This window comes from Panthera tigris, chromosome C1 (genome assembly GCF_018350195.1).
Source record: "Panthera tigris isolate Pti1 chromosome C1, P.tigris_Pti1_mat1.1, whole genome shotgun sequence".
Lineage (NCBI taxonomy): Eukaryota > Metazoa > Chordata > Mammalia > Carnivora > Felidae > Panthera > Panthera tigris.
Window position 1 is genome coordinate 136,016,130 of NC_056667.1, and position 26,702 is coordinate 136,042,831.

Here is a 26,702-nt window from a genome sequence, read left to right on the forward strand (position 1 = left end):
CATTTTAAAGAGGCATTCTAAAAACAATTAAATATGGAGATGTTAGGTAATTTATTTAAGCTCACAGAGTTAGTAAGGAGATAGAGCACTAGGTCTACCCTGTCACCAATACTTTCCACTGAAATAATGCAATCACATCTCATAGTGATTTATTCATTTATTTATTTATTTATTTTTATTTATTTATTTTTGAGAGAGAGTGCACACATGAGCAGGGGAGAGGCAGAGAGAGGGAGAGAGAGAATCACAAGCAGCTTCCCTGCTGTCAGTGCGGAGCCGGATGCTAGGCTCAAACCCACAAACCATAAGATCATGACCTGAGCCAAAACCAAGAGTCGGACAACTTAACCAACTGAGCCACCCAGGCACCCCACATCTCATAGTGATTTAAAGCAGTGCAAAGACTGAGGGGTGTTGTTGTTGTTGTTTGTTTTGTTTTTTACTTTAGGGGATAAAAATATTTTACGTAATTTTTTGGATTAAAATCTTACAGACCAACAGTGTGTTTACTTTGCTCTTGGCATGGAATCAGATCTTTTATTTTGTCTGCACGGTCTAGAAAGTGTTAAGAGAAAGGAAGATATTTTCCCATGTACTGTGTTATTAGGTGCACTGTCTTTGGAGACCAATATAATTTCTTTATGTTTTCTCCAGAGAAGACATAATGATACAGGATTTTGAGTTTGAACCATCCACACACAACAGAAACAACAATAGTTTCCATCTGTGTAAACTAGATGACAAACAGCCAGAATTACTAGAAGCTAGGTACCTCCCAGGTTTAAATCACTGGAAAAGTAAGATTTTGTCATGTCTTGATAAAGCGTGTCTTTAAAAATAACAAATGCAGCAGCCTCCAAAGAGAATTATGTCAGAAAGAGAAAACTGAACAAGATAGAATCCAATACAAAGCCTAAAATCCTGAACCATGAATGTTATCTTGTAGCTAACAAATATACTAAAAGTTGAAAGACACCTTATTTTACTCACTTCCCTATGTGAATATATATGTGCATCTCAATTGTATTGGTTTAGTTGAAGTTTAACCCTTTTATTTTGTCCCAGTATTCCCTCAAGATGAACAAAAGAATAGAGAAAAAAAATATATATATATATAGGTTGCCCTAAAGGGCCTTGGGGTACACACAGCTTTCAGTGATAGATTTAAATGGCCATGAATTTACATTGACCTTACAACGTTCCTGTTTATCCTGAAGTGCACAGACCATTTTCCCCCTTTGGTGCCTTGATTAATGACTCTTCACTTCTTTTCCCTGGTTTCTCCTTTCTTAACTTTCCTGTTGATAAGTGTGTTTCAATTCAAAAGCAGTGTGTCACCATGGAGTTGGGGTCACTTCCTGTTGGTCTTACTTACTTGGAATTGCCAGCCCCATGGGTTTAGCCTTTACAGTGCTACAAATATTTCATCTTGGTGATGTAGTCCCTGTGACTGGGCCACATTGTCTATTATTTTAGATTGAGTGGCCTGTGTTTCCTTTTTTGTATGACACTTGAGTAACATTGTATGACTGCTGACCCTAAAGAAAATGAGATGTGCCTCCCACAAGACAAGAACTGAGCACTGAAACTTCTAAATAATGTTTAAATAGAAGTCAGTGCACTAACTCTGGACTGTAAATCTATGCATGCTTTCTAAGTTCCTCAACTTAATTTTCCTGACATGCCCCCTGTGCCAGTTCCACTTGTGCTGAGTCCTGAACTATACAATCTTTAGGTACTCTGTCTATAAGCATCTGGCGGCATGGACCTAATTTTATCACCTAGTTTACTCAAAAAATTTAAACTCAAAACACAACTCCAGCCTGGCCAGATTCAAGTACTTGGTTGCAGCTGTTTTCCTCATGATAGCAGAAGCACCACATCCCTCAGGTAAAACTTGAGGTTTCCAGTACTTTTCATAATCTGATAAAAAGAAAATGAACTGCAAGGTCTTGCTCCTTGTATTATCAAATACAGCTTGTGAAGTAACTTGAGAATAACAAAGATGGCTTGCCCTTGCCTCTGGAATCGGTCTCTCTCTCTCTCTTTTTCTCTCTCAGTCTCCTCCTCCCTCCCTCCCCTCTGTGGAACATGCAGTAAGAAAACAAATCTCAACTGTACAATTTGTAACATTTTTTCCCATGACGCAGTCTATCATTATTTGGATGACTAAAAGCTTTAATTATTTACTTTTGGGAGTCCCTAAAACCCATGTCATCAAAAATACTGAAGAATTTTCTGGGAAAGGTTTGAAACACTTCCAGTTAAACTCTTGACTTAATATCTCAAGAAAAAAAAATAATGTTTCTACCACATATTTTATTAAACCCTTTAGGTCCTTTTACAAGAGAGGAAATACCAATTAACGTATAATTTAGCAGAACAAAATATTATCCCATTTCAACCAGTACCCACTTCCTTGAAGTTTATTCAAGCATTAATAACCATTTAATGCAATTTAACTACACTGAGGTATCCATTACATTAATATAATATATCCATCAGGAAATTAGAGTTTTGTTTCCATGAATTTTGTATTACAAGAAAGTCTTTATAATTTTATTCTGCATTTTATGATTCTTAATTTCAACTCCTCAGTCTCTGTTACAGTGTGAGATGATCAAAATGTTCCCAATGCTAAAAGATTACAATTACTTGATTTATTCAGCCAGGAATCACAAATGAATTTTATATATACGTATACATATCGTTAACATATTTGAAGATATAAACCACTAGATGTGTCAGGATCATCAAACCTCCTTAGGAATATAACACTGTGAGTAAGTTTTTGAGAACATTAACAATGATCCTTTTAAAGCATACATTTTGGGATGATGTCCATGATGTAATATCTTCATGGTCTGGAGACCTATATCGTGTTTTTAAGGACAAATTATATTACCTGTGAGGACAGTTATATCAGCATATATTTTTGAATGCTTTAGCTCAAGAAGTATTGATCATGGATCTCTAGCTATGTTTCAGTATGTAAGGAAAAATTTATTCACATGATAGCAAATATTAGAATATTAGATATTTAGGGGAGGAGACAGGCCTTTCCTTGAACATCTTTATCTGACAGTAAATACTTAGAAAGCCAAAAAACTTGATTAAAGGAACTTGGCTATTTTGTGTCAGGATCAGAGCATGGTTCTCACTGTCCAAGTTAAAGCACTTCCTACAACATAGTGAGCTCTCATCCAGATAGGAAATATAAATGTGCATACAGCAATGGAAGACACAGATCCATGCTTTGAAGTATCTTTGCTTCCATGTTAGGAGGACTAAGGGGATATTCCATCAGACTTCTGGAACCTTTGCAACCTCCCTTCACATCACAACAGCATAGAAACAAACTATATCACCTTTTCTCAATGTAGGAAGGGTGGTGAGCTCATGTGGATCATATTTGTCTTTTCAAATAAAATCTGAAAGTTTATCTAAGGATTCTTATTCTTTTTGCCTAATTAGTATAATCTACTATTCACCTTTTCCTCCCTCCCTCCCTCCCTTCCTTCCTTCCTTCCTCCCTTTCTTTCTTTCTTTCTCTCTTTCTCTCTTTCTTTCTCTTTTCTTCTTTTCCTTTCCTTTCCTTTCCTTTTTTTCTTTTCTTTTCTTTTCTTTTCTTTTCTTTTCTTTTCTTTTCTTTTCTTTTCTCTTCTTTTCTTTTCTTTTTGTAGTAAGCTTCACACTCAGCATAGAACCCAACTTGGGGCTTGAACTCAGCACTCTGAGATCAAGACCTGAGCTGAGATCAAGAATTGGATGCTTAACTGACTGAACCATCCAGGCACTCCCTATTTACTTTTATGATTCTATAGAATTAACTTAAATAATGTCTGAAAGGAGATTTTGAAAGTAATACCTTGAAAGGAAAAATCAAAGATTGGGAAGTTCCTAAAATCCTACTAAGAGAATTTCAGAGGTCATAATTTGGTTAATTCAAGAAAAGTTCCTGCTACTGAAGAGGTTTACAAATGTGTTTACATGGAGAAAGCAGACAACCTGTGAATTTCAGCAACGTAGATCAACCATATGGACAAATCTGATCTCTTATCTGCTCCTAAATTGAGACATTATATAAGAAACAGTATAATATCCTAAGTTTTCCTGCTTACATTTTCTAATTGATTCAGGTCAGGAGGTTATTCATAAACACTGTTCTGAATGCTAAATGGTAGAAGGCAAACACATATAAAAAAGATAAATGCATTTCTTAGAGATTTTTAGCTAAGTCCATATGAGTAGGGGTACTATGTCCTAATCTAGCTTTTCCTACTCCATCTTTGTTATCTACATGCCTTATAATGAAATAAAGTGAGATCATAAACAATGTTGTTTGGCTCTATTCATCTTAGGATGAGGTCCTTAATGAGTAATGCCTCAGTGAGAATAGATCAATAACTTTAAACTCAATGAGAAGAGCTTTCTTACTAGATGACAAGTAGTAACGACAAAAGAGTGAAGAGAGGCAACTAAGTATTTACTTCAGTAGAGAAGTGGATCCTTGAAAGGACCTCTGATAGAAGGTGAGTCCAATCTGGTTTTGCCATGTTTTCCCCACTGCTTAACATCTTTCCTTTTTTTTTTTTTTCCTATCCCCATATCTACCTTCAGATAAACATAGAATTTCTTTCCTCACTTTTCCTTTTTAACCTGTGTCTATCAAACCTGTCAGCAAGCTTTCATGGTTATTCATTTAGTAAACATTTATTAGGTACCTACCATGTGCCAAACCTTGTGCTATACGTTGATCTTTTGCCCTTGCACGTCTTCTGGCCTGCTCCCACCTGCCTCCTGGCTTCCCTTCCTTCTGGGAATGTGCTAGCATGCTGATGCTGTATCTGTACTACCAAACTTCTTGTCCTAGATTCCAGGTACTCAGGTGTTACTCATGATCCAGAACACCCAACTCCAAATTGATTCCTCACATTTTATCGATTTCCAATTGTATAGAAAAAGTTAATTAAGACTAAAAAAGGAAAATTGTTCTGCATTCATTCAAAATAAACTGCGAATGGCATAAAAACTCCTAACCAAGGATATCACCTTAAAAAAATACTAATAATTTTCTCAAATCATTTGTAGATGAACATTCAACTGGTCTGTTATCACAAAGTTTTAGAAGAAAATCCCATACACTTACCTGTCAAAAGCTAGACATCCTTTTCCTACACTTCTGAGTCGGCCTCCTCTGCTACCGTTTAAGGCCACATCTGACCTCCAGGACAGCCATTTTTACTGATGACAAACTTGTTCTTTACCTATCTCATTATCTCACATTGGGATGATATGGACTTAATTTGATAGGAGGTAATGAAAATAGATATCAAAATTGTTTCTCATATAGAAAACAAGGATCAGTGAGGAAAACAAAACATAAACATGGAAATATTGGTCATATTGATGGAAAAATAGTCTTGTGAAAGGAAATTTTTGAGAATGACAGTAATATTCATGTGAAAGAGATTTAATATTCCTTTTTAATGCTGAATTTTTATTGCATTTTTAAGACAAGTTTATTGGAACCCACTGATATGTATTTAATATTTCTTATTTCACTGTCTCATAATGTTAACAATTCCAAATTCAAGCATTTGTATTCACCAAGAAAAATACTAATAATTTTATGCCCACTAATAGAATGAATAGATAAAAAGATAATAATAGACCAATACCTGAATCCATATTTGACTAAATCAGTAGGAAATTGGTTGAACTTACCAGTAGTCTTCTGGATGATGAAATTGTCTGTAACAAATACAAAATAAAGACATTACCAGTGAAATACTTAACTTTTTAGAATAGAAAATGCATGCAATTTCAGTTTCAAGAGGCAGAAATACTTCGAGATTTCATATTTAATTTCATTTGGCTTGTTCAGATTTAACAGTTAATTTCCAGTTAAAGTTAATGTTGAACTCCCTTCCTCCACAACCTAAAACATAAGGGTTGCAGTTGAAATTGTGTTAATTTCAGCTTGTCCAAATTAAACAGCAAAAGTTATGCCATGAAAAAAATAGCATTGGTACTATATCCCTTTATGGATTAAACTTTAACTTTTATCTTAATAAATACTGACTTCCAAAATCATTACCCCAACTCTTAAGTCATTTCTACAACATAACTTTATTCTTTGAATGCTTACAATGTACCCTTAACTGTGGAAGATACTGTCAACAAACTAGTTCAATACATATGAGTTACTATGATATCCAAACTTGCAAGTCAAAGAGTTCTAAAGAAGTAAAATAGCTTACCCTAGGTAGCTAATATTTTACGTGTCATCCTTGCGCAGGGGCCATGCTAATCTTCTCTGTATCGTTCCAATTTTAGTATATGTGCTGCCGAAGCGAGCACGGTAGCTAATATTTTAAAATGCAGAATCATGCAGAATAATGAAACTGGACCACTTTCTTACACCAAACACAAAAATAACTTCAAAATGGATGAAAGACCTAAACATGTGACAGGAAACCATCAAAATCCTAGAGGAGAAAACAGGCAACAACTTCTTTGACATTGGCCACAGCAACTTCTTGGCATGTCTCCAAAGGCAAGGGAAATAAAAGCAAAAATGAACTCCTGGGACTTGATCAAGAAAAAAATTGAGCACAGCAAAGGAAACAATCAACAAAACTAAGAAGCAACCAACATAATGGGAGAAGATATTTGCAAATGATATATTGAATAAAAAGTTAGTATCAAAAATCTATAAAGAACTTACCAAACTCAACACCCCAAAAACAAATAACCCAGTGAAGAAATGGGCAGAAGACATGAATAGACACTTTTCCAAAGAAGACACCCAGATAGGCAACAGACACGTGAAAAGATGCTCAACATTGCTCATCATCAGGGAAATACAAATCAAAACCACATTAAGATACACCTCACACCAGTCACAGTGGCTAAATTCAACAACTCAGGAAACAACAGATGTTGTGAGGATGTGGAGAAAGGGGAACCTTCTTGCACTGTTGGGAGGAATGCAAACTGGTGCAGCCACTATGTAAAACAGTGTGGAGCTTACTCAGAAAATTTAAAAAAATAGACTTACTCTATGACCCAGCAATAGCACTACTAGGAATTTATCCAAAAGATACGGAGTGCTGATTCATAGGGACACATGTACCCCAATGTTTATAGTGGCACATCAACAATAGCCAAATTACGGGAAGAGCCCAAATGTCCATCAACTGATGAATGGATAAAGAAGATGTGGTATGTATATATACATATATATACATTGTATATATGTATGTATATATACACATATACAATGGAATACTATTGATGATGAAAATGAATAAAATCTTGCCATTGGCAACAACGTGGATGGAACCACAGGGTATTAAGCTAAGTGAAATAAGTCAGTCAGAAAAAGGCAGATATCATATGTTTTCACATATATGGAATTAGAGAAACTTAACAGAAGACCACAGGGGAAAATAAGGAAAAATAAGTTACAAACAGAGAAGGAGGCAAGCCATAAGAGACTCTTAAATACACAGAACAAACTGAGAGTTGATGGGGATGGGACGGGGGTAGGGCTGCAGGGAAATGGGAGATGGGCATTGAGGAGGGCACTTGTTGGGATACTGTATGTAAGTGATGAATCATGGGAATCTACTTCTGAACCAAGACTACATTGTATACAATGTATGTTGGCTAACAACAATAAATTATTTTTAAAAATAACAATAAAACAAAAAATAAATAAAAATGGGTAATATTTTTTCATTCAAAAGATGCAAAATCTAACAACTCAAATCTGGATCTAACTTATTCTATAGTTTGTGTACTTTCCATCAAATCTCATGAAATTGGACAATTTGTGGCTCTGGAAAGTTAGGTCTAAGTTTATTCTTTATTCTAATTCTAACATATTTTTTTTAAAAATCAATGTAGATCATGACTGCTTAGAAAAGCAGCGACTACTATAAAATTGTATGAAGCTGTAAATGAATAACACTGGATGTAGAATGGATTTTCTATCATTTGAAATAATTTCAAATATAGGTGTTTGGGTTTTATGCTTTTATAAGTTTATGAAAACAGATACATGAGAAGAGATTCATAGTTTTGTAGGATATTGTTTAGAAATGAATCAGCACTTAGTGTATAATCATGTTTATTAAAAAGAAAGAATTTAGGGACATCTGGGTGGCTCAGTCAGTTAAGTGTCTGAGTTTGGCTCAGGTCATGATCTCACGGTTCGTAGGTTTAAGCCCCACCTTGGGCTCTGCGCTAATAGCGTGGGGCCTGCTTCAGATTCTGTGTTTCTCTCTCTCTCTCTGCCCCTCCCCAACTTGTTCTCTCTCTCTCTCTCTCTTAAAAATAAATACACATTAAAAAAAAATAAAGAATTTAGGTGAGCAAATACGATAAAGAGATTGAAAGAGATCATTACAATTTACAATGGTGAGGCATAGAACTTTTATTATACATTTTAGCTTGAAAATGATCATAGATAGCAAAAGCAACTGGCCTCATAATTTGATTATAACAAGCATATTAAGTTGAAAAGTAATCCAGTAAATGCATAAATACAGTCTGTTCATATTCTCCCTATTCTTTTAGTTTTTATTTTTTTTCTCTCCGTACTCTTTCATCAAGTGAGTAGATATTTGTTCCACTTCTACTAATTCCCCTTACTACTTACACCTCACCAGTTTCTAAGTGAATTTCACAATTGTGCTCTTAATACATATAATTCAATATTGTTCTTTGCTTTAGTTCTTGTTTCAAGTGGATGACAAGTGCGGGGGAACAGAGTCTGTGTCTTATCCATGTTAATCCTGTACAGACCACACTCTCCATAGCATTAAGTAAAAGATACTCAACTAGTATTTAGCTAATAAATCTTAAGATTTTTTATCCCTAGTAAAACTTGTGGGAATATGCTCTCTCTTGTCCAAATTCAGTGAGAATATAAACTGACACAACCTTTCTGGAGGGTTATCGTCATATACATAAATGTCTAAGCCTTTCAACCTAGCCATCTCAACTTGGGACACTTTCCTTGGGGTCTTTTTCTGTGCATCATTTTCGCCATAGAACCACCACCTTGTTTCCTACTTCACCATGTTTTTTCACTTGGCTACACCCTACTATTTGTTAAATCTCAGCTTAAAAGCAGCACCCCATGGAAGATTCCTCCTAATATTAAAAATAAGGTTAAGTGACTTAATTTTGGATTCCCAGAGCCCCCAGTGTATCTCATCACAGCACCTACCTACACAACTGTTGTGTCCTTATGCCCAAGAGTATCTGCGAATTGTATTTGCTTAATAAGTGTCTATTAAATTAGTGAGTAAATGAGTGAACTAATGAATAATAAATAAATTAATTAATCAATTAATTAATTAATCTGTTTGAACCCATGATGTAGAATAATTGTTTGTATTTTACAACATTAAAATTTACCAGCCATCATAACAATTTGTTTCATAGTAGAATGTCCTTATTTCATTAAAGGATTGTTAAAACATAAAGCAAAAGGAAACCTAATTGGATGTTCTTTTTCTGTATCAAAGAATAATCCATATGCTTAGTGTAAGCATCATCTCAAAAACTATGATATGGAAGTCTACAAATGGAAAATACATAAATCTGGGCCCTTTATTAGGGAGGATCATAGAATTGAGAATGAACGATTTTGTGACCTCTGAATTCCATATAAACATATTTTATTAAAGTCCTAACTAGCTTGGATAACTTCCTCAGAACACTGCAGTGGCATGACTGAAGAGTCTTCTTGGATCATTCCAGCAAAAAAGAACATGTTCTTTCTTTTTACCCTGCTTAGAATCCTTTAATAACTAATCGTCTCGTAAGTGTGCAGTAAAGGCAAAGAAGGGGAGAAAAAAGCTATAAGAGAGGAAGTTCATTTTATCCATTTAATACGCTGTTTATTTGCTATACATATTGAAAAAGAATGTTTATTTTTTTCTGTTTTCCCCTAAAAAGAATCTAAAAATCCATTTTGCAATATATTAGTCTATCTTAAATATATACATGTATATATATAATATAATGTATATAAATACATATAACTTCATGTATACTTTATATAAGTTTTTTATAAAACTTTATAAAGTTTTCAAACAACAAATTGTACTCATCTCCTCTAATCATTAGCCAACTAACTAAATGACTTTAGATCTACCTGGATTCTTAATGTTCATTTGATGCAATCACCTAAATATACAAGTGGGAAAACTGAATTACAGGGAAGATTTTTTGGGGTCTTCTGCAAGGACTGAACATGAGGACCTGACAGAGATAAATGATACTGGAAACTACCTCTTCCCACCTAGCCCCCAACGTACCTCCCACTTCAACCAATGTGCTACTTTTAAGTGCTGTTAATGACAGTTTAGACCCTAAACTGTAAATGTCAACCCAGTAATCACTTATCCCTGAACTCATTCTCAGAAAAGTTCACAAGTTGAAAAATAATATTTTATAATTTTTATCATATATATTTTCCAAAAACTGTACACATTAACCAAAACACACACACACACACACACACACACACACACACACACACACACATCTTACTAAACCAAGAGTAGTAATAGTTCCTGTCTAAAAGAAAGAAAATTAAAAAAAAAAAAAAACCTCTTACATCAAATATTTGGCATAGAAAGATTTCCTATAATTCTTTTATGCCATTTCCCTCCCCCCACCCCAACCCCTTGGTGAGATTAATCGTGTGACAAATGACATGAGATGGCCTTATGAAATTTTGTCTGGAACAATTTTTACTGCTAATGGAAATTATAAATAATATGTGCCTTTCGTCAACTGCATTCTTCAGTAATCTAATTGTATCAAGCTAATGAGACCTGGGTTAGGAAATGTTCTGAGGTTCCCATGCCCCAGGTCAGGGAATGCTGAAAACATCTCCAAGCAGATGTGCTCAGTCTCACGAGGATGGCAGCTGGAGCATGTGGTCACTCCACAGAGTGCTGGCTGTGCAGAGGGCTGTGCACTTGACCTACTGCTAGAGGTAAACAGCCTTCCTGTTGGTTAGCTGCAAAACTCTAGGGGGTGGGGCAGAGAGAGAGAAAATTCTCCTTTTCACCGTCTGTCTCCCAACCTATTATTAATTCTGTGGAAGATTCTCCCCATTTTTTTCCCAGGGAAAATGGCTGTAAATGTTGCCTTTTCAGATACTAACATATGTGTTGGTATCTGCGTGTGGTGTGTTGAAGGGAGCCAGAGGTCCAGGGAAGGGTGGCATGAGAAAGAAAACACCTCTTTTCTCCATTTCTTCAAATCAATATTGTTTACTCTGCATTTACAAAGGTTGATGCAACACCACTCCAGGCTGTTACAGACAAACTGCCTCAAAGATGATTGTATATCATGGTTGGATAAGAGGCGTTTAAATACAAAATTCCAACATGCTCAAAAAGTAGTTATGACCACCCCCCTAACCTTGAGGTTAGGAAGTGTGGGCAGTAGGGATGAGATATAATTACCTACATCCTGTGAGTGATGTCATACAAGGGCAACGAGACCTCAGGAGTTGCTTGTCATATTTGGTCAATCTCCAAAATCCAATAGATTTTTTTCCCCTTAAAAAAAAAGTTACTCATAACTTTTAAAATTTGCTCCATTGCAATGCGACTGGGAAATATTTTTCTTTTTTCTTATTTTTTTCTTTGTTTATTTTTCAAAGTACAACTGACCCCACTCTTCTATCCTTCTCCAACTCCACATACCATGTGAGTGGTACACACACACACACACACACACACACGCACGCACGCACACACGCACAGAGGCACACCTGTGCTTACTTTCTTCCTTTGACTCAAGGCATCACTGATTCCATAGTATTACACCAGCAAAGAACTGCTTCAGTAAGCCTCCTGGGGTTTTATTTGGAGTATTTCAAAAGTCCCAAGAGTGAGGATGCTCACTGATTTTCTAAGAATGGGGTTGGTTCTCACGGTGAGCATATTCCCCTCTTCTCATTTTTAACTCAAACATTTTCTTCTTCCTTTGTGTTGTCCATTTGCATCCTGCCAGAGGATTCTTCCTCTCCTGAGGCATTTACATCTTTCACATATTTGCAGACTGTTATCATGCTCCTCTTAGCAATCACTTAGCCAAAATATACATTACTCTGTGCTCTTTTAATCTCTCCACATAAATCAAGCCCTTGGTGCCCTAATCATTTTGTTGTTCTTCTATGAAGTCACTCCAATTTGGCTTTGTGTTCTGGGGTGACAAAAATGGAAGACAGATTTTCCTGTTCAGATTCAGTTCTGTCATGTTGAGACCCCATCTCCTCCTGCTCCTTCATATGAAACTTTTTCATATGCCAACTGACTCAGTACTCTTCTCGTACTGTTGGATTATGTTGCTGTTACATACTTTTCTCCCTGGAGGTTTAATCTGGTGGGAACCTTGAAGTGGTTTATTATGCTATTTTTGAACAATAACAAGAATAGAAATTGCATTTATTTTTGATAAAGACAGCGGAAGCTGACCTCCATGTCCCCATGCCAAAGTTCCCAAGCATTTATTGGATCTATGGATTTTTCACATTTTTCCAAGGAGTTTCCATTAAAAATAAAACCAGACACGGAAATTTCTAGGCCCCAAAAGGAAAAATTTTAGAAGAGGAAAGTGGGAGTTTATATTGAAATACCTCTTGCAACTTCACCAAATATGCTTTGATACAGGCACAGAATCAAAAGCAGTTTAGTTTATAAGTACTTGCTAAATTTCAGAAAGAAAACCAAATGAAACTTGAATACTTAAGAAGTTTTTTGGAGGCATTTTCTCTCAAAAGTGTATCATATTGCTGCTTTTAAATTTGTGTCATCCAGTGATAATCCTTCAGCTTCCTGATTGGCCATGGTATTTGGAACTGACCGGCCTTTGAATCACTCTGTATGCTGAAGGCGGGTGTGGATGTTAATCCGTGGGTCATTAACACCTCATATATGTTAGTTCAGAGATCTGGGGTGTGTCTGTGTTTGCTCTGCCAACATGCATAGCATTTCTTGGAAATTCAGAGTTTTTTGTTTTCTGAGGGTTTGATTTGAAATATTTTCCACATAGGCATTTTCACTCTCACTGAGTAATCACTTTTTTTGGAATTTGGTTTTATTTTAATTCTTCTTTTCTGAACTCATTGATTAGCAGAGATATGCACCAGCTGAAAAGTCAGAAGAGGAGGGAGGAGTCTTGCTTCATTGCTCCCTGGAGCTGATGTCTTGCGCAAAAAAAGCCTGTCACCCTGTCAGCTCCATCTTACTCCGGATTCCCAATATTCACCTAAAATAATATTTTCATTCTTGTGCAATTTACAAACTCCCGGTGTGGCTTTTGATATATCTGAGACATTCCTTTTCTATTAACATTAGAATACTGAATACATTCTCTTTCCCATCCTCTCTCCAGCATGTGACTTTAAATGCCAACTTCTGGATCATAATGCCCCATGCAAAATTCTTGCCCACTTTGCCTATCACTTTTCAAAACCTATAAAATAATCTATGGAAAAAAATATCAAGGTCATGAAAGTTGAATGAATGCATTTGAGAACAGGTTGACTTTGGAAATTTCACTGGTATGTTAGCTATCTGTGATAGGAGTCAGATTTATAATGCCACAGGAAACAATACAAATGAAACAAAGCCAAACTTGAGATCCTCCTGGCAGCAAGGTAGTGATCCCAGGCACTAAGTCACGTTGGGGTGTTACCTGGCGCCAGCCTTTACAGTTGCTGTTCCTACCACCTGACACACTCTTCCCTCATATACATGCATGGCTGGTCACTTTTGCTTGCATCGCCTTTTTTATTGAAACCTTCTCTTCTTCTTGAGGCCTTTGACCCACCAGTCTAAAACGGGAGCACTCACACATGCACCTCCTATCTAGCTTCACTTCTCTGCTCCATTTCTCTTCTCTATCATTTATCAATATTAAACATGTCAGACATTTTACATTTTTATTCTGCTTGCTCCCCCTACATCTTCGGTTAAAATGTAAGCCCATAAAGGGAGACATTCATGTCTCATTGTGGTATCTTCAGAAATTACAATAGTCCTCAGAGCACTGTAGGCTCTCAATAGATATTTGCTGAGTGAAGAAATGAAAATAAAATTTCAATAGACCAAACAAATTAGAAAGTAACTTTGAGTTTATTGAAACAGACTGATATCTAAAATATACTTTTCTATAAGGCAAAATTAAAAATGAGGTAAACGTAACTGAAATAGCAGTATTGAATTTAGGGGGATTAATGTGTAATAGGAGAATTTCACTTCCCCTTTACTTTTACATACATATACATGGACACAAATATATTCAACTTGCAAATAAATCATTACTTTCTAAGTGATGTTGGAATAGGAAGAGACATGCAGTTCAGCCTTAATATCATCTCCGCCAAGGTTCTATGAGATACGGAATAGAGAAGAGTATTGATTTAATTAAGAGCAGTTACACAAAAGTAATGTTTTCCAAATCCTTTCTGTGCTTCAAGAACTAAATGAAATCATGTTTCTTCCACAAAACTACTGCCAATGACTCTAGTCCATACACATAACTCCCTTCTTTATATTCATATCTTCAAGTTAATATTTTTTGAGAATTGGCTTGTGCCAGGTACCACCCCAGTGCTGGAAAAGACTCAGCTAAGGAAAATCCTCATGAGACAGAGTTTTGTGTAATTTAATTTTACCATGAACATTTTTAAAATTAATCCCACTTTCTATTCACTTCCTGTGCTCTCTTTCTATCTCTTGCACATACTACTCTCCAATATATCACACACATTATTTAGTTATCCTATTTACTGGTGGCTCTTCCACTGGAATGAAAAGCATATGATGTTACAGCATATAGGCAGAGGTAAAATCTTTTTCTCCTGCCCATCATCTGGGAATATAAGTGGACGCCTGTGTCTGTTAAGATCCAGTGAGCAAAAGAAGAACTATTTTGGGTAGCTAAAACAAAGGAAATTCCAAGCAGGTATTTGGTGACATCATTTAGAAGACGGTTACAGAGACAACCAGAGTAAACTGAACGAAGCAACCCAAAGATTATCTTGGACCAAAAGCATAGTGATTTCCTGTTCACGAGAAACCGTATGGAATGTAAGCTTACTATTTTACAGGGAACTTAACAAGAACAGATGTTGAGGACTAATTGTTTTCTATAACAAAAAACTTTTTAATTCATTATAAAAATGTTTTTCTTGGGGCACCTGGGTGGCTGGCTCAGTCAAATGTCCAACTTAAGCTCAGGTCATGATCTTGTGGTCCGTGAGTTTAAGCCCCTAGTTGGAGCTCCCCGTTGGGCTCTGTGCTGACAGTTCAGAGCCTGAAGCCTGCTACAGATTCTGTGCCTCCCTCCCTCCCTGCCCCACCCCTGCTCACGCTCTGTCTCTCTCTCTCTCGCTCTCAAAAATAAATAAACATTATAAAATTGTTTTTCTTTTATGGGTGATGCTGGAGGGTTGGTGAGGGGGCCTTGATCCATGCGGGAGGAATGTGGAGTTTTCCATGAAAGCAAACAAGGCATGGTTGGAGCCTGCAGGGTTTACTCTGTGACTTTGGGTATGTGTGGGAGGAGTAAGTGCAGGTCCTGAAAGAGGGGCAGTGGGGAATGGGCTAGAATGTGCTGCATGTCAGGGATGGCTCAGAAAATGGTAGAATCAGACTCTAAGGTGCTGTAGCCCCTGCCATGCTCCCCAGAGGAAGCTGGATCTCATAAGATTTTGGGAGCTCTACAAGGGTGGTGCACCTGGGAGCCCCTTGGTGCTGGTGGCCCCTTTTTCCAGAGTTGTTCATAAGGAGTCTGGCTTGCACCAGTCTCACACAAACCTCAATGCTCATGGATGCCTCCCTTCCCTCCCCTCCTCAGAGTCACAGTGCCAGGGTGCCTCACCTCAAAAGCCAGATGGTGGGGTGTAGGCTCTGGCTCGAGAGCAGTGCAGAGGGGCACCACCCCAGACCAGAATGGGAAAGTGAACTGTGCATTAGTAACGACAGGCGTCTACACTTGAGGGACAACGGGCCAGTCATTTTACTGGAACTCAAAGACATGTTCATGTGGAGGACACTGAAACCATTTTGGGATCTTCCAGAAGAGATGGTGTCAACTGGGGAAGACATTGTTAAGACCCCAAGAAGTGAAATCACTCCACATTCTCCACTCCTGCCCTCCACACTCTCAGTGTGCTTCAGATGGCAAAACCCAGCCAAAAGTCAGCTAAGAAACCCATCTTGCAGGAGTAGGGTTCTGCTGCAAGATAAAACAGGGCAAGCAGGGCAGGGCAGATGCATCTGAAGGTGAACAGGTCTGGCAAGTGGAAACACCTAGCAAGGAAAAATGTGACAGAACACAGTTTTGAACACGTAACTCAATGAAGTTTTTGTTTGTTTGTTTTCTTTTCTTTTCTTAAAAAAAAAATCCTGGAAACTTTCTGGAACACTGGACCTGTGCATATTTCAACTCTGAAATGGGTGACTCATACATGGGAAAGCTTTACAGAGAATTCTCTGATATATGGCTGAACTAGATAATTTGTACTTAATCGTGTGGATAAAGAGGGGGCTTGATTCAAAAGGGTACATTGGTGGTAGAGGTAGAAGGAACAAGTTTATTGTAATCAAATGATTATTATCAGATAATAATTTAGAAATTGAGATTAAGAAATAAATGTCCTATGGTTGGATCTCCTTTATTTTTTTTGCAGACCTCAACATTACCCAAGTAACAAATCTGTTTAAAGCAGTATTTATATTTATTTTAATTTTTTAATGTTTATTTATTTTTGAGAGAAAGAGAGAGAGAGAGAGTGGGGAAGAGGTGGAGAGAGAGGGGGACACAGAATTTGAAGCAGGGACCAGGCTCTGAGCCTGTCAGCACAGAGCCCAACTTGGGGCTTGAACCCACAGACCACGAGATCATGACTGGAGCACAAGTTGGACACTTAATCGAATGAGCCACCCAGGCACCCCTATATTTTCTATGTAAGATAAATGAGGAATAGATAGAAAATGATTGAACTAACTCAACTTTTTAGGTGAAGTAGGAATAAAATGCCAACGTTCTTTATGCCCTCCTATGAAGAAAAGGCCCTCCAGAGAGAGAGAGGGAAAGAGAGAGAGAGAGAATATAAATATGAGAGAGAGAAATCTGGAAACACCACGTTGAATGAGGACCTTCTGTAAATACAGAAGTTTGGTTGGTATTTTTTCAAACTGCTTAATACTGCTGAATGGACCTCTTTACATGACAAACACCAGATGGAAAAATCAGTTGAGAGTCACAAGCCGAGGATGATTTCATTACAAAATGATCATTTACTCATAATTATCCAGAAAAGCCCAAAACCCTACAGTGCTTTCATAATAACATTTGTGTTACCAAAATATAGCAAGAGTATACTTTTGCTAAAAGTTTACATTCTAATCTGCAGCAGAAACTTAATTATTCTAATATGATAAACACATAAAATGTCTGTCTAATTTTAAAATTGGAATTTCAATTTCCAGTAACACATTTCACCATGACACCATTTGCAGTTTTTCTCCTAAACTGCTGCCTACAAAAAATACTGTAATAACATAGCTTTTCTGATTAACCAAACAACTGATAATCAAGAAGACAAAGTGATTTACTCTCATCCTTATGTAAATAAAAAGCTTATTTTTTCTCTCCCTAGTTGCATCTAACAATAAGATGCTTGAAGTAAGTTTTGAGAGACTTTATAACAATGAAATGCTTTTAAAGAGTTTTGAGAGACCTGGGCCAAAAAATCAATTTAGAAATACTGCTTCAAATGACCACACAGCATGTCTAAAGCCGTATCATGACATGTTCGCGTTGTCATTTGGTGATAAACAAAATAAAAAGATCTGTCATTGAAATGTAAGTATGGGGGATTGGTTACACAAACTGCAACATTTGAAAGTTTAGTCCTGCACAGTCAACAGCTTGAGGCAGCTCTTCCAGCTAAACACACTTGGATTGTTTTTTTCCAGACAGGAAAGATTAATAGCTGAAAATCATGACCTTCGACTTTTGACATAAATTCTAAGAAGTGAAATGCAATTGGAAAAACTGGCAAAACCTTAAATTGTTGCCATGGCGCAAACTAATCACCATATATCTACAATAACTGAACATACACACCCTAATTTGGGGTCACAGATTTCCTGTCTAGCTTATATCACAGCTTAGCCGAGGAATGTACAGTGTGGATGCTTCATCTTCACTGTACTTGTGCAAAAGGAAGCCCCAAATTGCTGACTCCCTGGAAAGTGCACATTGTTTACAAGCATGATTTCCAGAGAAAATACACACTTATAAATACGGAGGATTTGTTTCATCTGACATTTTAATAACCCGTATTTAGAAATCACTTTGTACATGCACTTCATAATATCGCAATTCTGGATCTTCTTGAGGAACAGATATCAATAACTTCCATTATACATTTAAGTAGTCAAAATGAGAAAATTATCATAAAATCTTGGCATATGTGTAAGTTGTTTGAAAGAAAAATGTGTATCTTTTATTATGGACCATGACCTTTGGCAATAATTTCTCATATTATCACTACTAAAATAAGAACGAATTTATAGCTTAATTATAAAATAATACAATATAGTGTGTTATGATACCATTCATAATTCATTTTTTATATTAATAAAATATCAGATATATGCAACTACCAGAAATAAGTCAAATCAGTAACTTTATAACTGCCTTCAACCATGCTTCCAATAAAAGAATAATTAAATTAATACCTGTGTACCAAATGAGTTCTCAATGAAGAGTTAATGGCCCTTTTCACTACAATGTAAAAATGGAAATCCAAATAGTATTTGGTGGCACAGAAGCAGCTCACTAAGTGGCACTTTTCATATCCCTTTAGGAATAAGAGCTATCGTATTATAAATTCTGCTGGAAAAAGATCCCAGGATGACAGAACTGATAAGTAACAAGCCATATACTGATGATTCAGATAAAAAGCTTCCTGTAAAATAATAAAACCCTTTCTCTCATAAATCCCATAATCCTGGCTAAATCTTTGCCATGAAACAAGGAAAGTATCTTTAGTTTCCAAAAGAAAGGGGAATACACACACACACACACACACACACACACACACGCGCTCTCTCTCTTTCTCATTTAGTTCATCTTTAGGATCCTCATATTCTAACTATGAAACATGACTCAGACTTTGAGCTTCAAATATCATGTCCACTCATTGGTTATGGTCATATCTCAGTCTTGAAAAACCTTAAAGGGGAATTTCTGCTTGTTTGCTTTCTCTTAAAATTTATCATTTGTTCACAAGAGCTTTAAGATAACTTCTTATAATTCTCTTAGGGAAAAGAAACAAATGTTTCATTGTTATTAATTTTAAATGTGCATGTCATTAATATTTATTTATTTCAAGATGATGACCTTTTAGAAACCTGAGAATTTGCATATCTCTTCTTGACTTCCAATTCTAGATGAAATAGTGAGAAAATGAATTAATCCCCTTTTCCTCTTGAGGGCCTTCTGAATAAAAACGACATGGATCACATAAAATTAATAAACCCAGAGAACCAAATAGGACAGGTGGTTATCAATATCATCATAGCTATTTCAGCGAGGTTTAGGAGACTGAAAGTAGAAGTGTGTAAATCAATGAGCAGAATTTGCTATAAAAAGTCTCTCCTCCCTGGGAGATGAGAATCGTGTTTCCATCAGACCACTGAAATGGCTTTGGGCTTAGAGGCCGAAATGACATGGAAGGAGAATGATCATATAAGAGTGATTATTTTAGATAATATGCCAAGCCATACTGCTACAAGGTAGCCCAGCATTTGTGTTTATGGGGGGAAAAACAAAACAAACAAACAAACAAAAACAACAACCCCAGGACATTGTTTATGAAAGAAATTAAATGAGATATCTGGAGAGAGAAACAGTAAGGCTGATGTGTATATTGAAGCCCTGAATACAGCTCTGCTTGTTCTGACACATGATGTGTAATAGCATACCTAGAACTTGGCTTCATAAATCTATGATAAGCCTAATGATCCACTGTACTCATATGAACAAATCTTACTGCCTATTCAAGTGATGTACATGAAAAGAACTGTTTGCAGGTCTGCAAATTTGCCCAAGAAACCTATATCCCCTAACCATTCTTTCTTCTTAAATATGAACAGGCAAATAAGATCATCAGTTGACTGCAAAATCAACAGCATCAAAGAGAAATACCAAGATAAACAGAAAAGATGATTATGGAGCTAAAAAAGGTAATGAGTAATTCAGTAAACGAAAGAAGAGAAAACAAAATCCTTTCTTGTAAAACAGAGAAATCAGAGGTGACATTAGGTCAATATAACAAAAACATGATGCTATGTAAAAGGAAAGCAAAAATATTAAAGAATACAATTAGTGTGCTTAGGTGATTAGAGATTGAAGATTCAACTGAAAAAAGGAGGAGAGATGTGCCAAAGTGGCTCAGTTGGTTAACCCTCCGACTTGATTTTGTCATGATCTCAAGGTCCTGGGATGGAGCCCCACGTTGGGCTCTGTTGGGTATGGAACCTTGAGATTCTTCTCCCTTTCTCCCTCTGCTCCTCCCGGGGCACACACTCACTAGCTTGCTTTCAAAACAAACAAACAAACAAACAAACAAACAAACAAGGAGGAGGAAAAGGAGGGGAAGGGGTGTTCTGACCCTATAGAACACAGCTAGATATTTTGTGTATGACAGATAGATTAACAAAAGATGTGAGAGGGATGCTTTGAGTGGCTCAGTCAGTTAAGCATCCCTCATGATCTCGTGGATCATAAGTTCCAGCCCTGCATCAGTCTCTGTGCTGACAGCTCAGAGCCTGGAGCCCACTTTGGATTGTGTCTGCCTCTCTCTCTGCTCCTACTCCACTCGTGCTCTCTCTCTCTCTCTCTCTCTCTCTCTCTCTCTCTCTCAAAATAAATAAACATTAAAAAAATGTGAGAGAAAAAGGTAGTCACGGAGCATGAACGTCCTACTAAAAAAGAGCTCTAGAAAAACAAAGTTGAGAAAAAAGCTGATAATAGCAGAGAATTTAAGTCAGAAGTCTTTAGATTTAACAGATTTTGATAATTCAAGTGCCCATTACGCAAGGAAATATCTTGTTTTTCAAATATCCTTGTGAAAATTTAGGAATTCTAAGGATAGAGCTAGTACAATTTTCCAAATAAATAAAATGCCTTTTTAAAATAAATAAAATTGAGATTGGAACTGGAATTCACCTCAGCAATACCATATTATAAAAGAATAAAGAATTGTAGGAGAAAACATATTTTTGATTTAGAACTCTAGGTCACAACAAAGTGTTACTCAAATGTGAGAGCTAAATAAAGACATTTCAAACAGAGAGGGCTTCCAAAAATTCACCTTCTATGTATCCTTTCTTTGACAGTTATTTTCATATGTGTTCCAGAAAAAAATAGCTTATAATACTAAAAGGGAAAATATTTGATCTCAGCAATGGAGACTATAACTCAGGCAATCCTTCAATGCAAGTCTGGGCTGATAGCTTATTTTTCAGGTCTAAAAATGAGTTAATCCAAGTTGGAGCCTCAGGAAAGAGGCCTCCATGAAAAAAACAAAACAAAACAAACAAACAAACAAAAATGGTGGGGGGAGGAATTCAAGAAAGCTAATATTCACAAAAAGATGGAAATTTTGATATTTTGGTAAATACACACAGAGAAAGACAAAGTTTCCAAGAAAATGAACAAATGACAAAATACTATGGTCCAAATGTAAGCCCAAATAAAATTCACCATGATTCTGAGCACTTGAATGGTATGCAGAAAATAAGAATCTAGGTGACTTTGATCCTAAAAATGCTTTTTTTTTTTTTCTTTAAGTGTTCCCAGAATCATGGCATTAGGCCTTAAAGGAAGGAAATTTCATCCTATTTCTTCTGGCAGTGAATAATATTCACATGGTCATAATAATGTAGACATTGTAAATTGGTTTACAACTTTAAAAATCAGCCCATGGACAAAACATGCAATAATTACTTGTGTGTGAAGAAGAGAATGCATTAACCAGCTTGGTAAGTTAAAGTAGATCAGAAAAAATGAGGAAGAGGAAAGGTGGAGAGAAGAGAGTTAAAATACTGACTGGAATTGATGGTTCAATAAGTAGAGGTATATGTAAATCATTCCGAGTTACAAGGTAATGGATGGAAGTTCTCAAAGTAATGATAAAACTGTCCAACTTTGGGAGGAAGTTGGGGGAGGGAAGATGAAATAGAATGAGATAAATCTTGCCTTTCTTAGGAAGTCAACAGACATTGTCTCAAGTTGGAAATTAAGAAATGGTCATATAAACATATCTAGTGTTAGGAAGATAACCTACAGAAGAATGATAATGGAAATAGAAAAATTGGCCCTGGAGATTGAGGATGGGAATAAGAAAAAAATAATTGGAAGACTGCTTTTCATTAAAATCCTTCTGTACCATGTGATTTGTTATAATGCACACATAACAATGATAAATTTTAAAAATAAAAATAGTTAACTTCTTTTAGAGCACTTTCAACCAGCTTTCAATGACCCAAGTGGGAGGGGGAATACTTTTTATTGTGAAAATTAGCATATCAATTAAAAAGGTCTTTTTTTTCTTTTTTTGGTGACACCAACCATCACCTCCAACCACAAAATATATACTATTTCAACTAGAAACTTGTTTCAGAATGTAAAAAAGAATTTTAACTTAGGAACCTCAAATTTGGCTTTGAGTTCAACCTAGTGTTATGTGTTTGCATGTTTGGATGCATGATTGAGTAGTTCATTTTTTTTCAATGTCCAGTTGCATATGTGTAACTTTTTAGACGAAACTAAGTAAAGTATTGTATCATTTGAAATCCTTTCACTGTGCAAACTTTGCTAATTGACAGAGAAGGCTCTGATGATTCCCAAGGACTTGTGATTATTTCCAGGATCTTTAATTTGTGAATTAAAGATGATATGTGAGATAGATGAGCCAACTTGCCATAACTGGTCAAAAATGTACTCTTTTAAAAGCTGCTAAACAAGGAATTGAGGAAATATAAGCATTGTCTACATTGAGCACACCCCTGTTACATAGTCTCTGGATCAGTAGCATAGTGTCAAATGAATGGAGCAAATTTTCAAATAAGCACAATATATAAACTTTGTCCCATATTTCTTTTTAAAAAGTTAGCAAAGACCGGTCATTGACCCATGTTCTTGGTATACTATTAGCTCCTTCAAACCAAGAGTCAATCTGAGTTGGACCCATGTAAATGATTCCAAGAATCATCTTAATTATGAGATTTGGTCAAGTTTATTGGTCTGGTATATGATTCAATGAGTGTTATGAATTCATCTCCCTTCCTCCTGATTTCACCAATGGCTAGAAGAATAAGGTTCACGTTTGTGTTGGCTATTAGTCCTATTATAAATATATAACATGGTCCTATTATATATTTACCTATTATATATTTACACAGCTAGTGAGTGTCTGAAACAGGATTTGAACTGAGGCCTCTGGCTACAGAGTACACCATCTCTTCTTAGGCTATCTCTAGCCATACGTACCAGAAACAGAATTTTCTCATTAAAAAAATATTTTTTTTTCACTTCACAGCATAAGATTTCGTAGGATAAAAAAAGTATTTCTCATACACTTGACATAAAAAACCAGGTAAATGTTATTGTTAGAAAAAATCTATAGAATCTTGACTGTATTGATTTATTTTGCCTGAAAGATCTTCCTCTTTCTATATACATATCATACCACATGCAAGTTTTTATCTAAATGCCACCATATCTGAGTGGTCTTTATGTAAATCAGTATATAAAATATTACTCTTCTGCCTCTAGCTCTCCATCCTCTTAATTTCTTTTTCTTTATTTTTTTTTAACGTTTATTTATTTTTGAGACAGAAAGAGACAGAGCATGAACGGGGGAGGCGCAGAGAGAGAGGGAGACACAGAATCAGAAGCAGTCTCCAGGCTCTGGGCTGCCATCAGCCCAGAGCCCGACATGGAGCTCGAACTCATGGACCGCGAGATCGTGACCCGAGCCAAAGTCGGACGCTTAACCGACTGAACCACCCAGGCGCCCCTATTTATTTTTCTTTATAGCACTTTATAGATTGTAATGCCATTTGATATCCTACACATTAATTTGTTGTTTCTTCCTTTACTGTGTAGTCCCACTAGAGTATAAACTCCTGGAGAACAGGGGTTGTCCATTTTGTTCACTGATATATTGTGAGTACATGGGACAGACAGTGATTGACAATCAGTTGGTGATCAATAAATATCTTTTTTTTTTAAGTTTATTTATTTTGAGAGAGAGAATGAGAGGGGAGGGGCAGAAAGAGAAGGGGACAGAGGATCCAAAGCGAGCTCCGCACTGTTGGCAGGAAGCCCAATGTGGGGCTTGAAGTCATGAACCATGAGATCACGACCTGACCTAAGTCAGATGCTTAACTGACAGAGCCACCACGAGTCCCTCAATAAATACATTTTGAAAATAGTTATTTTGAAACTATTTTGAAACTATTTGAAAACTATTTTGAAACTATTTTGAAACTATTTGAAACTATTTGAAACTATATGGAAACTATTTTGAAAATAGTTATTTCTGCAGTTGAAGAGCCATGGACAACAGCTTTACTCCAAACCAGATGTTGATACCAAGTGGACATGGTTGAGAGAAAGTGGAAGGATCACCACAATGTATCAGAACTCTTGGAATGAAATACTCAAAGGCTATACCCAACGAAGCCATACAAAGGAAGCATGAGCTGCACCATTTTTACAATAAAGGCATTCTAAATCCATATATATCTCGATGCATTGTGGCCGCAATAACCAGCAACATGATTTTTACATTATCACACGTATGTAAAAATGTATTTTAATTCTTCATAATATGAGGACAAGGATCTATCTCAGCACCAGCCTAATATTAAATATGTCATTTTCCTTCCTGTTTGCCACTCTTTTCTTAGAATTTGTTATATTTTATACTTTGGATTGGAGATTTCATAGAACATTCTTCTATAATTCAAAGCAATACTCTGCAATTTTTCTTTGCACTGGTAAGTTTTCAACGTTTAAAATATTGGAAATACATAGAAAGCCTATGCTAACTATACTGGCACTCCAGATAATGCTACTAGGACTTCAGGCTTTTTGTTTTTTCATACATGTATTATACAGCAATGGTGCAAGGAGGGCATAATTTTTCACACAGTACAAGCTAACAGAGCTGAAAGGAACAGTACTTTATGGTAGGACTTTAAGTAGTATAAATGTAACTAAGATTTCTATTTCATCCCATTTGCCCAATTTGATCAACTGGTGAAATTTACTAGCTGATCGGAGAGCTAAGAAAGAGTAATTATTATTATTAACAGCAAGAAGAGAGTTTCAAAGAAACTAAACAAAATGAAACACACTTTAAATTAATTTGATGTTGCTCTAGAGTCTGGAAAAGTAAGGGGTGTATATTTTTGCTGGCTAAAAAATGAGACAAAACACAACCTTCCTCAGTCAATTGCATTATAAAACAGAATATATATAGTAACATTAAGAGGGTAATACATGCTACTTAAATTAGAAGCACGTTGTTACATGGCACCACAATCCAAAGCCTTACAGCAAAACTAAAGGTAAATGACTGAAATCTACAAGAGTCAGGATGAAGAATTACATGGGGGGATTCTTACCAGGTACTTTGTCTCCTCAAAAGTTGTGATTCTATTCCTACTGCTAGGACCAGAACAAAGTAGGTATGTAGTAAATATGTACTATGTAAAGGATGCGTCTCAGCTGCTGTAGCCATATGTCTCATCTGGTAAGCAGAGTTTTAGAAACTGGAAAGTCAGACTACCTGGGGTCAATTCCAGAACTCAGGATTTATTATGATTAACTATGTGATGGGGTTTATTGATATGCAAAAAAGACACTATAGCAGTTCCTACTGCTTAGGATACTGGGAGAATTACATAACAAAATCCAAGCAAAGTTTTAAATCCATACCAGGCACATAGTAAGGTTAAATGTCAAAAAAATGTGAAATACTATTTTTACTCATTCCCAATGCCAAAAATTCTTACGCCATTATGACTATATTGTGTACTCCATCATTTTTTTTAAGTGACAGTAGGTAACGAATTTACTTTGGTCCTGTCATCTTTGTCCAATTATATGGAAACATGCTTGGAAAATCCAAAAGCATGCTTTACCTACATTTTTGTTTACACATTAGTTTGCATGGGCATTCTCTTTCAGTAATCTCTTTTAGAACTGGTGCTATATCTATTTTTATTGCCACTTGACACCTTGATGACCCAGTGTCAAATATATAGTTACAGAATTCTGGAGGAATAGCAAATTTCAATTTTATACACTTTGTTGGTGAATGTCCATCTATAACTCAAAGCAGAGTGTAACTAATCCTTATGGAGGTGTTTTACTTGTTTGTTTGTTTGTTGCTAAACTCTTCTCATCTATTGTCATTTTCCATTGCTATTCCCTCTTTTTTCTTCATTAATTCCATTAATTTCTCTACACACATTGACTGAACACAAAGATTATCATATTAGCCCATAAATAAAGACACTTCAGGAACTTCCCATTTCTCTAAAGAAAAGAAAAAAAAAAAAAAC

At 36.1% G+C, this 26,702-nt stretch overlaps 1 pseudogene; it reads right to left on the minus strand.

The window, feature by feature from the left end:
- Window positions 1–6,250: 6,250 nt before the first annotated feature.
- Window positions 6,251–6,363, minus strand: LOC122241630 (annotated as a pseudogene).
- Window positions 6,364–26,702: the final 20,339 nt, after the last annotated feature.